Source organism: Lissotriton vulgaris, chromosome 7, assembly GCF_964263255.1.
Source record: "Lissotriton vulgaris chromosome 7, aLisVul1.2, whole genome shotgun sequence".
NCBI lineage: Eukaryota > Metazoa > Chordata > Amphibia > Caudata > Salamandridae > Lissotriton > Lissotriton vulgaris.
In genome coordinates, this window is record NC_141695.1 from 327,249,540 (window position 1) to 327,267,298 (window position 17,759).

The 17,759-nt window shown below is 50.3% G+C and overlaps 1 protein-coding gene across 2 annotated transcripts in view; it reads right to left on the reverse strand.

Moving 5' to 3' along the window:
• Nucleotides 1–4,996, reverse strand: part of LOC147701490 (MOB kinase activator 2-like) — a 163,987-nt gene extending 158,991 nt beyond the window's left edge. For both annotated transcript variants that reach the window (XM_086930182.1, XM_086930181.1), the window contains exon 1: nt 4,943–4,996. The gene's annotated coding sequence lies outside the window, so the exon portion shown is untranslated. The remainder of the gene's footprint in view (nt 1–4,942) is intronic.
• Between the last annotated feature and the right edge of the window lie 12,763 nt (nt 4,997–17,759).

Genomic DNA, 17,759 nt, shown 5'->3' on the forward strand with positions numbered 1-17,759 from the left:
ATTGAATCCAGGATGGTGGAGTGCATAATAGTGATGTGTATTTATATAGTTTTGCGGTCCCAGCATGTAACAGAAAGCAATGTGAATATGTAGGGCATTATTCTAGAATTGTAATAAACACTGTATAACATAGGTTGCCACACAATGATTATGTGATCAGGGCCAATGGAATTATGTGGAAGGGGAGCACCATAGACAAATTATGCAGTATAATGCAGCACATTATTTACTAGTATAAGTTAATTATTTTGAATTTGTGTTTACTTGGTAGAACTGTCTGGGTAAAGATTTCACCCCATTAGTACCAATTTAACAGCCAAATACAGAAATAAGCTACTGAAAGTTGGCAAGTTACCCTTTGAAAATGGCTTCCAATGCGCGCAAACACGTCACCATGTTTTGTAGTAACTTTTGATCCATTTGAGCTTCAATTGTTTTTTAAATCTGCATGTTATACTGCACGTGGTGGATTATGTGGCAAATACATAATTATGTGAAAAATGTCACAGATGCAAAATCGCATAATTCCAGCAGCCCTGTATCAGATTAAACAAGTGCTTTAGCAGCAGTAATAGCTAACCAGACTGTACCTATTGCAGACATTTTTTATGACCATTAAAAGTACACGTTTTAAAACTCAACAACCTTACACTGCCTCTAAAAAAAAATTTTTTTTGTCATCATGATGCTTCAAGTTATTCCATAAATTAAATCACATTAGACCCCCTCCTTGAACTCACACACAGAGGTACCTCCAGGTACCCATTAACACATCTGGGATGGTTGTTTTTACCAAAGGGTATGGGAAGTCTTTGCAAAATGGGCGCCTTAGTCCCCATACCTCAGCCAACTTGGCCTCTGTTTACATGCAGATGTCCTTTCAGGTGAGTTGAGAGGGTACACGGGAAGAGACCCGGCATTCAGAAGTTTGTGGGTTGAGTGGTGCTGTACGCGGTAGGGATTGAGTGGCGCTGTAGGCATTGCGGGTTGACTGGTGATGTAGGCGTTGTGGGTTGAGTGGTGCTGTACGCGGTGAGGATTGAGTGACGCTGTAGGCATTGCGGGTTGAGTGGTGATGTAGGCGTTGCAGGTTGAGTGGTGCTGTACGCGGTGGGGGTTGAGCAGTGCTTTAGGCGTTGGGAGTTGAGCGGTGCTGTACGCGGTGGGGATTGAGTGGTGATGTAGGCGTTGGGGGTTGAGTGGTGCTGTAGGAGGTGCACGTTTTCAGAAGGCACACTCCTTCAGCCCGCAGTGCACACTTTCACCAGGCACACACCACTATCCGTCACTGCACGCTATCACCAGACATACACACCACCAGTTGTCAGTGCACGCTTTCACCGGGCACAAACACCACCAGCCGTCAGTGCACACTTTCACCGGGCACAAACATCACCACACCTCAGTGCACGCTTCCACCAGGCACACACACCACCAGCCGACAGTGCACGCTTCCACCAGGCACACACCACCAGCCAGCAGTACACACTTCCACCAGGTACACACACCAACAGCCGTCAGTGCACGCTTCCACCAGGCACACACACCACCAGACGTCACTGCACGCTTTCACCAGGCACACACACACTACCAGCCATCAGTGCACAATTTCTACAGGCACACACACCACCAGCCGTTAGTGCACACATAATTTGTTAACGCAGTAGCAATCGCAGTATGGCGCACTTTACTTTTAAACATATTCATCTAAAGCGCAGCATGCCACCATTGCTACAAAAATACATACACTTTTTTTGGCCTACAATTTATTGACTTTTGTTGCAATTATCCAGAAACGCGAGCCATGTCTCGCGTCTAGAGACATCAGATACTAGCACCTGCTTGCACCAACTTGGTGTTATACCCACGAATTTTATCCTGAGGTGTATGGACTGCATTGACCACAATGCGAAGGGGCGACCCGGTTAAGAGGTCAGGAGTGTTCTCCCTCCCTGTTTCCTGTTTCTGGGGCTCCCTCGAGCCTCCTTAGCCGACGAGCTATAGGCGATGCACCTCCGCGCCCGAGAGGCAACGAAGCCTGGATTGTTTGCAGCCTCTTAACCACCCCGGATTAATCTCTACTGATGACGGATACTATCCAGAAACGCGAGCCATGTCTCGCGTCTAGAGACATCAGATACTAGCACCTGCTTGCACCAACTTGGTGTTATACCCACAAATTTTATCCTGAGGTGTATGGACTGCATTGACCACAATGCGAAGGGGCGACCCGGTTAAGAGGTCAGGAGTGTGCTCCCTCCCTGTTTCCTGTTTCTGGGGCTCCCTCGAGCCTCCTTAGCTGACGAGCTATAGGCGATGCACCTCCGCGCCCGAGAGGCAACGAAGCCTGGATTGTTTGCAGCCTCTTAACCACCCCGGATTTATCTCTACTGATGACGGATACTATCCAGAAACGCGAGCCATGTCTCGCGTCTAGAGACATCAGATACTAGCACCTGCTTGCACCAACTTGGTGTTATACCCACGAATTTTATCCTGAGGTGTATGGACTGCATTGACCACAATGCGAAGGGGCGACCCGGTTAAGAGGCCAGGAGTGTGCTCCCTCCCTGTTTCCTGTTTCTGGGGCTCCCTCGAGCCTCCTTAGCTGACGAGCTATAGGCGATGCACCTCCGCGCCCGAGAGGCAACGAAGCCTGGATTGTTTGCAGCCTCTTAACCACCCCGGATTTATCTCTACTGATGACGGATACTATCCAGAAACGCGAGCCATGTCTCGCGTCTATAGACATCAGATACTAGCACCTGCTTGCACCAACTTGGTGTTATACCCACGAATTTTATCCGGAGGTGTATAGACTGCATTGACCACAATGCGAAGGGGCGACCCGGTTAAGAGGTCAGGAGTGTGCTCCCTCCCTGTTTCCTTTTTTGTTGCAATTGGTGTTGCAATATTTAGCAATGCCAATAGCTCACATTTAATTATCCAGAGACCTATTGTATTGTAAATGCTTGTTATCATTATATTGACCATGGATGCAAGGCAACAATAAAAATGTCCAGATAACTGATGATTACTGATCCTGCTGGAGAGCAATCTTTTGTTGGTAGTTTTGAAATGCAGATCAACTGTATTTTATGTGGATAGCTCAGTGGGTTACTGTCTTTGTCACAGTGATTCTTGTTTTACTTGCAGCTCAGAAGTTACAATCCTAACATAGAATAGTGACCTATGAACTGTCATCAAAGAGCTGCATACAAACCTGAATGGTTTAGTTAGAACTTCACATTTTGTTTGTGTTGAGATATAGTTAGAACTTCCTCAGTCTTTCATTATTCTAATGTTGCTAAAAAGAGTTTGCTTGGGCAGATATACATTTTTATTAGTATAGCCAACCCACCAACCATTAGGGTATGCTTTAAATCCTGAGTTTGTACTTCTCCAGACCATACCCTCTTAGAATATATTGCCCACCAGTATGGATGACACGAGTCCTACACTTTCTAATCCTCATTGGCTTATGCAACATTCCCTATAGACTGATTTACCTACTTGCATCATTCATTATCTCTGTATAATGTGTGTGTGATGGGAAGTACTGTGACACCCTACACTGATATGAGTAGCGCTATACAACAAATGAAATGCATATGAGAGAGGGGCTACAGAGGGTTGAAGGGCACTGTTGAAGGGTGGTAGTAATGGTATCTACGGATGAAGAGGTCATTGGTGGGGCGCCAAACAAGACTTTCGCATTAGTGCTAAAGCCGGCCCTGTCATGCCCTTTCGGTTTTTGCTTATTTAATTAGCTGTCAGGTCATGAGTGCACAGACTGTTTGGTCGGCCCTCTGGGACTGCCCAAACTAGTCATTCCCACTCTGTCTTTCTCCATACAGGCTGCATTGGCTGCAATGCAGCCTGCATAGAGAATATGGCCTCCACATAAGGCCCTGGCTGGGCGGTGTCCCGACCAATCACAACACTGCTTGCAGCGTTGTGATTGGCTTTGGGGAGGGAGCCAGGCTGCCTGCATCTTGTTCCTACCAGAGGCAGGAGAGCAAGAGCCGAGAAGACGTGGGTCCCAGCCAACAGAAAGGTAAACTATATTTTTTAATAATAATTAATATTAAATTAAACACCACCCCGTGTGCCCCCACCCCGCGTGAACCCCCTGCCCCGTCTCCCTTGCCCCGCGAGTCATGCCGGCCGCGAGTGCCCAAGTGGCCCATCCTAATGCACCATTGGCCCACCCAAATAAAAATTCCTGGAGCCGGGCCTGCCCCCCTACCACCTCCCCCCCACACAAACACAATGTAGTGAGTGTCTCACAGATATTCACAGACCTTGGGTCCCCCCACAATCCCCCACACCGCCGCAGTAGGGGGCTGCGTATTACTTCATGGCTAGCCTGGCCACGCACACCTCCGTCATACCGCGGTCTGGAGCGCAACCCTCCCTCACATCGAGGCGTGGAACGCAGCCCGCAGGAGTGAGCTCGCGCAGAATACCGTGCAACCTGTAGCTGCACGAGCCACGCTTGTTTTTACAGCCGCGCAGGAAGGGAAGCGTGTTAGGACACGAACTAGAGGAACAGGATTGAGGGAGGAGAGAGAAGGGAGGGTGGCAGGAAAGCGCGGGGGAGAGATAGAAGAGAAATGGAGACGAGACAGAAGGGGCGAAGTAGGCTTTAGGGAGACGACCAGGTAAAGAAAGTGGGAGAAGATAAGTAAGTGAAAAGAGTCCCCCTTTTCAGAAAGGATACGGCGGGGAAGACTGCTTGGGACAGTGACTTCAAGGTGAATGGAGGACAGGCGAGAAAAGAAAAGAAAGCGTGGGAGGGAGAACAACGATGAGATAGAAAGACCATGAAGAAGGTGGGACATAAGGCGCAGTCAGTGAGTGTACGGAGGCACAGAAGATTACGGGGATGTCCCAAAGAGTGCCAGAGGGTGACGCCCCCGGAGCTCCAGCGCCTTCTTACCTGCTGGCTCTTCTGGGCGCCTAGTAGCCTGTGTGGCTCCTGCGTGTCTTCTGGCTCCCCCCGCCCTCCCTCGTTCCCTCCCTCTGTTCCTCCCCTCTGTTTGCTTTACCTTTCACGAGCTGTGCAGCAGACATGGGCGGAGAGACCTGCATTCCAGCGCAGGACCAAACCCAGCCAGTTCCTGGCAGCGTACAGACTTGCCCCCACTCCCCTCCGCCCATGAGGCACAGGCGACGAGGCCTGCTCTGTGCACCTCCCTCCCCCCATCAAGATAATGTTCCATGCAGGTGATCACCGGGCCAGCTCTGCCCCCCTCATCCAGACAGAGAGGGACGATTGTCTCTTTTTCTCACTCTCTTTTTCTCTGTCTCTCTCTTGCTCTCCCATTCTTTGGTGACGAGGCCTGCTCTGTATCCGGACTCCCTCCACATTGGCATGAGGAGACACATGTGATTGCAAGACTTTTTCTGTGTCCTGCCTTGTCTCCCCTCCCTCTCCCGCCTCATCCCCACGAAATAACACAGGTGTTCCAGGCAGAGGTTGAAGGCCATAAACAAATATGTTGCACACAATACAAGATAGGTTGCTGCAATAGTGCAAAAGAGTGCTTAAGATAAAACGTCTTCTTTCAAAATATTCATGTCCACACATGAATGACTAAGAGCACAGCAGTTTTGTTTAGAGCAAGTTATGTTGTAGATTTATTTGGTAGAGTAATGGTGTAACTTACGGGTGATGCAAGGGCAGCCAGTGATGATGTGACCTAAGCTGGCTGCCCGCCTGATTAGCTAATGAGGACCAGGAATGCACACATCTGGTACTAAACCTGTGGGGGTTCATCACACATCTGGAAAGCAACCCATGAGCAGAGGCGGAACGTTGCCAGGCAAACCCCCAGTTACTCAGGTTTACAACTGTCCTTGGGAATAACGGGGTGCCATCGCTTTGTCCCCGGGTGGCCCTGACGTAAGTACTCCTGGGGTATTGGCATGAAGACCCCTATGAGCTCTTTCTTGTGGTTGCATTTTGCACCAAAGTCCATTGGATCAACCATCAAGTTTTAGGGGTGGCAACCCCCAGTGCTGAGGCCCCCACCATTACTTGTAACCTTATATGACCTGAATTAATTCTTGTTTTATTCTCCAAGCACCCTTGCATGCTGTTGATTCACTAGTATGTTACTGCTGTGTACAGTAAGCACAACTCATGTTGTCATGGCACACACTGATTACAGTTGTTGTGGCTGGAATCTGTACCTCTAGAATCGATCCCCCGCACGCCATGTTATTGACCTTCCACATGAAATGTGACACTGGTCACCTAGATCCATGATCCTAATGGGGCCTCAAAGGATCAAACTGAGGACATTCAGCGGCGGCATAGTGATCTGCTGTGCTGTGGGCACACAGCACCCCTGCTGAAGCTGGGTTTATGGGAGCAGACTGGCTTAAGCCAGACAGAGAGACTATTTGTGTTATGCAATTCCTTCATTTACACTGCTGTCCCTTTATGCTCTGAAGGTGAGATAGATTTGAGTGGCTACTTTTGTTTGTGAATTGCCTGTGTTAAGGTACTGCCCCTTAGGCGCCTTGACATAATACAGAAAATTAGCAAGCAAAAGTAACTAAATGTTTCAGTCATCGGACAAATTGACCCCAGACTGGCCGCAGATTATACATGTACATGCTGTGTGCTGTGATCACCATTCATGTTGAATTGTACATTGCTTGACGTCGTTATTAATGTGTCTACAATCAACAGATTGAGCTTCTTCATTCACTAGCACCTAATAGTACAATACCCTCAACAAGTACAAATGTCTCAAAGTAGCATAAGTATAGATATGCCAATAGGCTCCTGCATGTGGTCAGCCTAAGGTTTTTTTAGGTCGAACCTAGCATTGCAGCGCATGCGCTGCTCGCTTTGCGAGGCCTGCTGTATTAGGGTATGTTTTAGAAGAGTTGTGGAAGCCCCGCCCATATTTTTCATTGTCTGGCGTAATCATCCATGGTAAATGATGGCTTCCGATTGATAAGCAGGCTTCTTAGTCCCTCCTTGTTACCACCCTGTCTCCTTTTGGAACCAGGCTGACAAAGGAGGGGCAATGGTAATCAAGGATTCTGATTTCTATTAGAAAAATGTTAATGATCACATTCAAGATACCAATACCTACATGCCGTTATCATTTGACCCGACTAATGAGTTCATGAAAATTCTGCAAAACATCTTAAACGACGCCATTGAAAAGGGTACAATCGCCACAGAAGACAAAAGATATCTCATCAAAGCCAACCCTGCAATACCTTACATTTACATGATTCCTAAATTCCATAAGCACGCAACCATACCTCCGTTTAGACCAATTGTTTCAACCATTAACTCGCTACATGAACCAATTGGCAGATATCTAGACAAACACCTACAACCTCTAGTTCAATCCATGAGTACATATATAAGAGACACTACCCATTTCCTCAACATCATAGAAACCATCTAAGGCAAAATCAATCCTGAAACCATCCGATGCACAATCGATGCGAAAGCACTATACACATACACATCGATACCACACGACAAAGGCGTGGAGGCCGTCAAATCTTTTCTTCTGACCAGTGACAAATCCTTTTAATGGTACTGATTCACTTCACGTTATACCACAGCTATTTTAAATGGTCCAGGAATTACAATATATAATGCTTCTGAACATCAATGGGAAATTGTGCCGCTCCCACGTATGCTAATCTGAACATGTACAGATTTGATTAAGACCACATCTTGAATAAAAATGAGTGGAAACAACAGTTGGTGCTACACAAGAGATATATCGATGATATATTCATACTGTGGAAAGGATCCATTACGGACTTACAAGCCCTTATTGAGGATTTAAATAAGGTAGATATTGAGTTCACATCAACCATCAGCAAGCACCAAATCACCTTCTTAGCCCTAGAGTAACCAACAACAACGGAACCCTTATCACCCAAGTATACACCAAACCTACGGACCGCAACAACCTACTACATTTTCACAGCTTTCATCAGCCTTCTCTCAAAGAGCACCTACCGTACTCTCAGCTACTTAGACTAAAAAGAATATCCAGCACTGAGCAGTTATACGAAGGAAGGCGAGATACATGCATAAAGAAATTCAGAAAACGAAAATATCCAGAACATATCCTAGAAAATGCAAGCAAGAAAGCGGATAAAATTTCATGATCAACTCTACTGAGTAACAAACCTAAAGGTATCACAGAATACAGAAGCGTGTTCATATCAAAATATTCTTCCCAAAGTTATTTCTTCAAGAAGACCATCTTAAGATATTGGCCAATACTTGGATTCGAAACTGATTTCAAACACATCTTTGACACACCTCCTAGATTTGCATATCAACGGTCAAGAAATCTGAAACAAATTCTCACCACCACCAAGAGCTTGAATGAATCACATTTCAAAGGGACCACACTATGTTTCAAATGTGGCAACTGTAACTCCATTATAAAGGGCAACACTTTTTGACAACCCAACAAAGGAACCAATATCAAATTAAGGGTAACGGCCACTTGCAACAGTCAGAATGTTATCTACCTGTTAAAATGCCCTTGTGGTTTGGTGTACATTGGCAAGACTGAACGCAAAATGTGCATCAGACTAAATGAACATAAGAGCAATATCCAAACACACAAAGCCAAATCTCCTATTGTCAACCACTTTCATCTCTTGAACCATAACATTAGCCAACTGCGCTTTTTGATTCTCGAACAAGTATCGATTCTGAAAGGACGAAACAATACACAATTCATGTTACAAAGAGAAGTGTACTGGATAGGCAAAATGAATTCAATCAGCCCAAAGGGACTCAATGAACGTTGTGACCTAAGTTGCTTTTTGTAGACCGTTCCTGTTTCACAGAGGTACCATGATCCATGTGTGTCTCAGCCCCCGGCAACCCATGTTACACATGTTTTCTTTACCCAATCCTGATATTCATTACGTGCGTTACATCCATGTGTTCAATGTTACCAGATATGTGCATTCGTTGGTGTTCACCTCACTGTATCCGGCTTGCTATGCTTAATTTTGGACCATTTCATTTTCCATTTGTTTTCTCCACTTTAACATGTTAGCAGCAATGTGTATTTATTGTTGTTCACCCCGTTAGATTGTGTACAAATTTCATTTTCCGTTTGCATTCTTCACTTTAATATGGCACACACAGGCGATCACCGTCAGCCATATCATATCCACCTATCACCTGATTAACCCTCTCCATACACCGGCATCAACACACACACCGTAGAACTACTATTCTCTCTTCTTTGTAGTTCTTCTAACTTGAATAGTGCCCCCAGACCCCTCCGCCATCTGTTCGCAATGCCACCTTCCTGCGGCCCATCCTGACCTGAGTTTGGACCTCTCCTCGTTGCAGCACCTCTGGCTACACTGGTGGATGTGGAGATTTCCGAATCTCACCACCTTGCTGTTGCAGATTCATCGTCCGTATTCTGTGGCCAAGATGGCGGCTCCCTTGCCCTGATTGCGGCTCCTGCTGCCCCTGGGATGCTTCGGCTGGCCTCCGCCCACACACCTGAGGGGGTGGTGGGGCTCTCCTGCTGCCTGTTTGCCTAGAAGACATCACTGGCCAAATAAGGTGCCCGTGCCCTTCTCCCTGCCGTGCTCAGCTGGGGCTGGGCGGGAGAGGCTGCAACCGAGTGTTAGACCTGGCCTCGTGGCGTGGGCCTCCCTGACCCGTAGCGTCCTAACCCTGACCCGGGCACCCCACCAGATCCCTGATTATCATGGCCTACCCGACCCACTCCTTCCATGACCCCACAGATAGGACAAGACCTCCCCGTCACCACCCTCTATCCTTCCGGTACCGGATGCCCCCACACCCCATCACACCCGTAGGCCTCCGGTAACCATGCCCCTGTACCTAAAATGGCCGACCTCGGCCCCAGCGAGACCTAGGCCTAGACGCCCCATGCCCGGCTGAGGGGTAGAGAGTTCCCGTGAGCAAGATAGGGAGGAGCAGTTTCGCTCACACCTCTGACCTCCTCTCGGGAGATGGGTTTCGATCACCCCTCCGGCCTCCCTGTGGGATGGCTCCACGCATGCTGGGTGTCTGGGATCCCTTCAGACCCAACTTCAAAGGATCAAAGGGCCAGGTGGCAGGAAACCCCGACAAACGGCCCCCAGGCGCTAAGACACCTGCCTGCGAGGACTCCGGACTTCAAAGGATAACAGACCTATAACAACGGGTGCTCTGAAACGGTCAGGCAGTTGAATCCTGGAAGAAGAGATCCCTGCTAACGTGGTCGCGGCTCTACGGAACATCGAAGAAGAAACGCTACCTGAACTCTTGAATCTTGGCGAGCCCTGCTGACATCGTCGCGGCTCAAACTTGGCAGAGACGGACTTCTGCCTGAACCATCTGAGCCCTGCTGACGTGGTCGCGGCTCCCTTGAACTCTGAGAACACCTGAGCCCTGCTGATTGGATCGCGGCTCCCCGAAGATCATAAGACCTCTTGTTCATTCCCACTCGAGCCCTGCTGACTTGGTCGTGGCTCGGAGACTATTCTGGTCCGGCTGGTCCCAAGATCTTACCGTATCCCCCGGCTCGAGGATTGAGAGCGGTGCGCCGGATCCGCTGTTGCCTTTGACCCTGAACAATTGAGACTGTCCCGCTACCCCTATTCTTACCGAAACTCTATGAACCCTTGTTCTGCTTGTACATACGTGACCTGAGGATCATAAAGATCCAGATATTCTGATCGATAAAAGAACCGTTCCTCAGAACCTACTGTGTGGTGTCCCCTTGTCGAGTGGTGCGAGCTCAACGCGTGCGATCCTAGAGACGAGACTCTTCCCCTGAAGGGTCTCCCGCCAGTGCTCGGCAGTGTTCCTGGGAGAGGTGGGTCTCGGGGTAGTCGGGAGTATATTCTGTCCCCCCTTGGGATCGCCCCTTCTAACACCGAGACTGCCTGGTCCGCATCCTTCGGCGCTGGAGAGAGCAGATCTGGTGTGCAACGGCCCGGCTGCTTGAACCTGCGGCGGCGCTTAGGCCCCCCCCCGGCTGTGGTCCCGGCTGTCATATTGGACAGCAGGGGCTGGAGGACGACATCATCTCCCGCCTGATATGCTGTGAGGCGACTCTGCTGCCCGGATCCGGAGGCATAGCGGACCATCAGCGGGTGAGTCCCAGCGGCGGAGGGGGCCCGGGGACATTTGCTAGGGCCCCCCACGCGCATGGTAGGCCGCCTGGGGTAGGGACCGGCACCTGGGTGATTTTGCTTGCAGTTTGGCCTGCCTGGGTCCCCTCGCCCCCTCCTGGATTATGTGCTCCCAGGGTCTGTTCTTCGGGGCCCTGCTCATACCCTGTGACGGCGGACTCCTGATGGAAGGGGCCCTTTGGATACCGGCTGCATACACCGAGTGGCGGGGGGCTCGTGCTGGGGCCCCTCGGCCTTCATCTTGCCCCCCCCCCCCCTGACTGGACTTGTTGCCACTTGATCTGCAAGGGGTGCCGGGCTGTTGTGGGGCCTTCCCCTCCCCGGCCGGGCCCTGAGGCTCTCATTCAGTTACATCTTCACCAGGGTGGGGACGGGGGCTGCAGGGGCACTCGGCTGCATACATCGAGCGACGCCTGGCAACTGGGGAGGTCCTCCGCCGGTGGCCCTCATCCTGCATCCATTGGAGCCACAGGCATATCCTGCTGGGGCCGGGTTTCTGGAGTAGCTCCCTCCCCGGTATTGCCACTCATTGGGGCTGGGGCCTAGGGGCAGATTCGGCCGCAGGCCTCGAGCGGTGCGGGACCGTGGGTATGCCTCTCTTGCCGCTTCCTCCGATCCCCCCGTCGCAGCTCAGCCCACATGATGCATGGGGTAGTCTGAGGGCCTCCTTGCGGTCCTGGTCCAGCAGTCTTTCCCCCCTCCTCTTCGTTGGGTGCTGGAGAGTCATCCTGCCTAAGAAGCGATACCTGCTGCGCACATTGAGTGGTGACGGGCCTAGGTGGGCTTCCTCACTAGCTCTGGTTACCCCCCCTTATCTGATCTCGGCCCGTCCGGGGAGGACTGCTAGGCCCCTGCTACAAGACCATCCTGTGGAGATTCTTGGTGTCCCCGGCCCTGTGTAGTGATATCATGGGCAAAACAGACAAACCCCCCCAGAACCCTGCCACTCAAACCAAAATGGACCGTTTCACCACTGCAGATGTGGGGGCGTCCGGGGGCACCACGGGCCAAGATCCTCCACCGCCCGCGGACTTGTCCACGATCCTACAGGCCATCCACGCCTTCGGCAGGACCTCCGAAATGCCAGGGCCCGGATCAAAGACACTGAAACCCAAATTTCCGCCATGGAGGACGATGTCCAGCAACACAAGGGGCAAGTAGCCCGTCTCCAGTCTCATACCCAGGAACTACACCGACAGGCCAAAGATGGTATGCAACAACCTTCACCTGGTTGGTTTCCCGGAGCAGGTGGACTTCCTGGAGAGGTGGTTGCGATCGTGGGACTCGGAGTGATCTCTCTCCCCATGGTTCGCGATTGAGCGAGCCCACCGTTCTCTCGCCCCTAAACCGCCACGGGTGCGGCCCCCCGACCGATCATCATGCGGGTCCTCAACTTTAAGGACCGGGACACTATCCTGGCGGACGCTCTCAAACAGCAACAGCTCCATTATGACAACTGGGTTTTTCCTTTGTTGTTGTTGGGGGCTGGGAATATTTGCTCCCAAGGTGTATTATTGTTTTTTGCTGTTTTGTTGCACCAACACCGACACAACACTCGGATCCACTTCTACATGGGTCCAATACACATGCTCCTTCCCACCAGCGTGCCGTCACATCTTCTCCAGGCCCCGCATTTGCCGTCGGCTCTCCAGGGTCCAATGAGCCACTGTAAAGACCTCCAGACCCCATGACTGACACACCATCTCCGAAGGCAGCCCTCCATATTTTATCCTGGAACGTTAAAGGCCAAGTAGACCGCCACAAACAAACAGGCATTTTCCGCTACGCACAGCGCCTCAATATAGAAGTGCTTCTGCTTCAAGAGACGCACCTGATGGGTAATCAGTGCCCCTTGCTAGCGTGGTACAGCTACGATAGGGTTTGGCACTCGGGCTTCGCTCGAGGTTCTTGTGGCGTGGCCATAATACTGAAGCGCACCCTCCCCTTTGTGCTTACACAAGTTATTCATGACCCACAGGGCACGTTTGTGATCATTTGCCATACACTTGGGGGCACCCCCCTTAACCTTGTGTCCATGTACTCACCCCCCTCGATGCTCGCTACAACTCTAAAACAATCCATTGCTCTGCTGCCCACCCTCCCCCTGAGGTCCATGGTTATTGGGGTCGACTTTAATGCGGTCTCCAGCCCGCTTCTTGACACAACAGGCCCTCCATCTATTTCAAGGCTGGCGCAAGCGAAACAGTTAACAAACTGGGCAGAATCCCTTGGCCTCTGCGATGCATGGAGAATCTGGCATCCATGCGCTAAACAGTTCACGCACACCACACGCAGCCGAGTATAGATGCAATTTTTATTCTGTTTACGGACTGCACCACAATCCAAGATGTCCGCATACTCCCGAGAGGGATCTCCGACCATTCCTCGCTGCTCCTTAATACAGGGACTCCTCCCCCCTACTCCTGCCCAATGTGGAGGCTGAACGCCTGGTTTCTTCAGGACAAGGAATTCAAGAAGGCGGTGGGACTGGAGTTGGAGCAATACTTCATCACCAATGTGGGGTCGGTCCCTTCCCCGGGTACCCTGTGGGAGGCGGGCAAGGCTACTATTCGTGGATTTGCCAAAGGCGACATCCAACGGCAGCGGCAGGACCGATTGTTGCCGATCACTTAGCTGGAGGAGCAGGCTCTACACTTTCAGCTCTCCCCCTCCAAGGATAGCGACACGGCTCAAGAGCAGCGCCTCACGAGCATTCGAAATAAAATCAAGCAACTCTCGCTAGAGGCAGCCAGGCTCCTGTGGAGATCTTCTGTGGCCAGAGTTTATGGCTGGTTGACAAAAACGGCACAATCCTGCATAGGCTTGCCACATATCCCAGAGCGAACTGCATTATTCCAGAGATAGTAGATCAGGATGGGTCGACACAAAGGTCCCCAGTGGCTATGGCCGGCGAATTCGCCGCCTTCTACCGTCGACTTTGTGTCAAACAGACAGTGCGGTTGCTTTGCGAGCTGATGGATGTGACGGGTACCCACCTCCCTCAACTGGACTCTACTGCTCAAGCCGATCTTGACCGCCCAATCTCACACGACAAGATTAATGAGGCTATTGCTTACACCTCGTTGGGTAAGACTCCTGGCCCAGACAGCCTCCCCAGGAATACTTTTCAGCATACCGCGAGGCCCTCGTGCCTCGCTGACCTGTACGCCGAGGCCTTGGAGAAAAGCTCCTTCCCACCTGAGACAGACATGGCTACCATCGTAGTCCTCCCAAAGTCACAATCGCCATCTCCCCACTGTGCTGACTATCATCCCATCTCCCTTATCAACACGGACGTTAAATTGTACGTTGCAATTCTTGCCCAATGGCTGAAGCCCCACCTTACCACGTTGGTCCACCCGGACCAATGTGGTTTCATGCCCCAGCGGGGACCCAGACATTGTCTCCGACGGCTGCACCTGGCCCTGGCTCATCGCCAAATGCTTTCCCCTTACTTGGCACTCCTTCTCATCGATTTTGAGAAGGCGTTTGACTCCGTGGATTGGACGTACTTTGACGATGTGCTGGTGGTGATGGGCTTCGGCCCTTTCTTCCGTCAGCTGGTTGGGGTTCTGTACAACCGGCCTCAAGCACGTGTCTTGGTCAATGGGGTTGTTTCTGATGCCTTCCCCATTCAAAGGGGAATGAGGCAGGGATGCCCCTTCTCTTCGCCTTGGCGATGGAGCCTCTAGCGACTTTAATTCTGTCCGAGACTCTCGTCTGGGATGGGAGTGGCCCAACTCTGAAGCAGACAAGATCACTCTTTATGCAGATAATGTCCTGCTCTTCTTAACCGATCCCGCCCAGTCAGGTCCTCGTTGTCTCCAGATCCTGCGTTCTTTTGGACAAACCTCCGGCCTCCGAATAAATTCCAATAAGTCGGTTCTGTTGCCGTTCCATCTCTCCAGAGAATGTTACGACAGGCAGTCCACAATACCGCTTTGGCGTCAGTCTTTTAAGTATCTGTGGATCTGGGTCGCTCTCCTCCCGGAATTGGGATGGTCCCTTAATATCACCCTGCTCAAGAAGAAAGCTAAGATTCTTTACGTCCTCCAAAACACCCCCTTTTGTTTTCCACAGGCGTGTTTTCGGGAGCTATACACTATGGCTACTAAATTCCTCTGTGGGGGAGGGAGGGCCCGGATGGCATTAAGTACCTGTCACATTCCATCATTCGACGGGGGCATGGGGATGACACATGATACCTCTACTACTTGGCAACCCGTCTATTGAGCATACATGACTGGTTCAACGGGGTTGGTCTGACCCAGTCTAAAGGCTTGAGCTAAGTGAGCTCGGCCTGCCCAAAACCCAATCCCTAATGTACGGGGAATCTATCCCGTCCTCCCTGCCTGACGTCACGTGCTCCGTGCTCCTAGCCTGGCGGGCGGCTCTATGACATACCAAGTGGACACACAAACTCACTTACCACACACCTTTATGGCATGGTACTTGGCTCGGGGAGGTCAGTGGGTTACAGGTGTTCCGAACGTGAGATCTTATTGGGGTCTCTCAGCTCGGCAAAGTGTGGGCGAGCGGCCACATGCGTTCCTTTAAAGACCTCCAGTCCAGATACTCCCTGCACCCATCACAATTTTACAAATATCTACAAATGCGACATGCCCTCCACGTACATATACCAGATGATACCAGGATCCCTGAGGCACTGACCATGCTAGGCGACTTCGGGAAGAGGGGTATTTCCTTCATCTACAGGACGCTGGTCAACAACACCCGACCTCACTAGACCGACTCAGGGGCCAATGGGAGGAGTGAGTGGGTCCCCTGGACAAGGAGCACTGGCGAGATACCCTCATGTCACCCAAAATGGTCACCACAAACTCCGCTTGATCCAATTATACTACTTACACACGGCCTACCTAACCCCACAGCGCCTATATTGAGCCGGCTTCTTCCCATCTGCCTCGTTTACGAGATGCGGTCAGTACCCAGCCGACTTCTTCCACATGGTGTGGACATGCCCCGGACTGGCGCAGTTCTGGGGGGAGATCGAAAGTGAGCTAATCGAGGTCCTGGAGTGGGAGGTTTGGCATGACCCACGTCACTCCCTTCTCGGGATTACAGATGGACTAGACGGGTCCAGGAACGAGAAGTTACTTTACAACACAGCCATGGTTGTGTCCAAAAGGGACATAGCCGCCTCCTGGAAACTTCTCACACCACCAAGTTCTGAGAAATGGCAAAGGGGGTGGATTGGTGCGCAGCACAAAAAAAACCCATGTATGAGGCACGGGGTGTAACCTGTTCTTTATACATAATGTTTGTATTCACTGCTGGAGGGTGGGGTTTTAAAAGCAATGTCTGTGTTCTTTAACGGTATTGCGTCACTATTGGTGCTATTCATTGTTCTGTCACTGGTGCTTGTATTCTGTAAAAACAATACATTTGTTTATCAAAAAAAAATTCACCCAATTACCGTCGAGTAAGACACAATTTACAATGCACCTTGAATGCTCACTAACACCTTCCGCCACTTCTCACATCGTATTGCGGGGTCTTCGCATGAACCATTGGACACAGGCCGCTCCTCTATCATTGGCATCTTTGCACTTACCTATGAAGCACCACGACAATTGTACTACATTCACCTTGTACCATTGTACCATTTTTTGATCATGTTAACATTATGTACCTTACGCTAACACCCTGTTTCCTTTTACCCATAGTACATTAGCCCCTGATGAAGGGCTTGTATGCCCGAAATGCATTGGGCACTTTGAATGAATTAATAATTCAGAGCATCTAGAAAGTTGAAACGAACAAAATTGATCATTGAATAACCAAATATGATAATAAAGAACTAAGGATATTCATACCACTATGATTTGAGTGATTTTTACCCAAGAACGAATGATTGAACGAGACACAGAGTGCATGATGGAGACACTCTCTTAGCCTAAGAGAGTGTGATGAAGTCCTTTTGGGACCGTCCATCAGGACTGGAGCTTTTACTTGTGGCTTTTCACTGTCTCCTTCATTAGTCGGTAAGCACTATATTTTTTTCACAATGGCGACAGCTTGTCTGGTATTTGTATTTAGGGGTTTAGCTTGTGGCTGTAGAGCCTGAGAACCAGGTCAGCAGAGCTGCTGTAGAGTCAGAGAACCAGGTCAGCAGAGCCGCTCTAGAGCCAGAGAACCAGGTCAGCAGTGTTGCTATAGAGCCAGAGATCCAGGTCAGCAGAGCTGCTTTAGAGCCAGAGAACCAGGTCAGCAGAGCTGCTGTAGAGCCAGAGAACCAGGGCAGCAGAGATGCACCTGTTTTGGCCTGATTAGAGTGCTGAAGAAGATTCTTCCATTACTCCCGTTTGAGGCCAGACAAATTGTGGTTCAGGGACTGATATTGGCCAGGTTGGATTTTGGAAATGCGCTCTACCTTGGTACCCCTGACTCCACATTAAAAAAGTTGCAGGTAATTCAGAACTGTGCGGCCCGAACTTTGCTCCAGCTCCCCCGTAGGACCTCTGTGAAGGCAGGATTGAAAAAATTACACTGGCTTCCCGTGAAAGACAGGGTTAGCTTCAAATCTCTCTGTGTTGCCCATCAATCTTTTTGGGAAACTG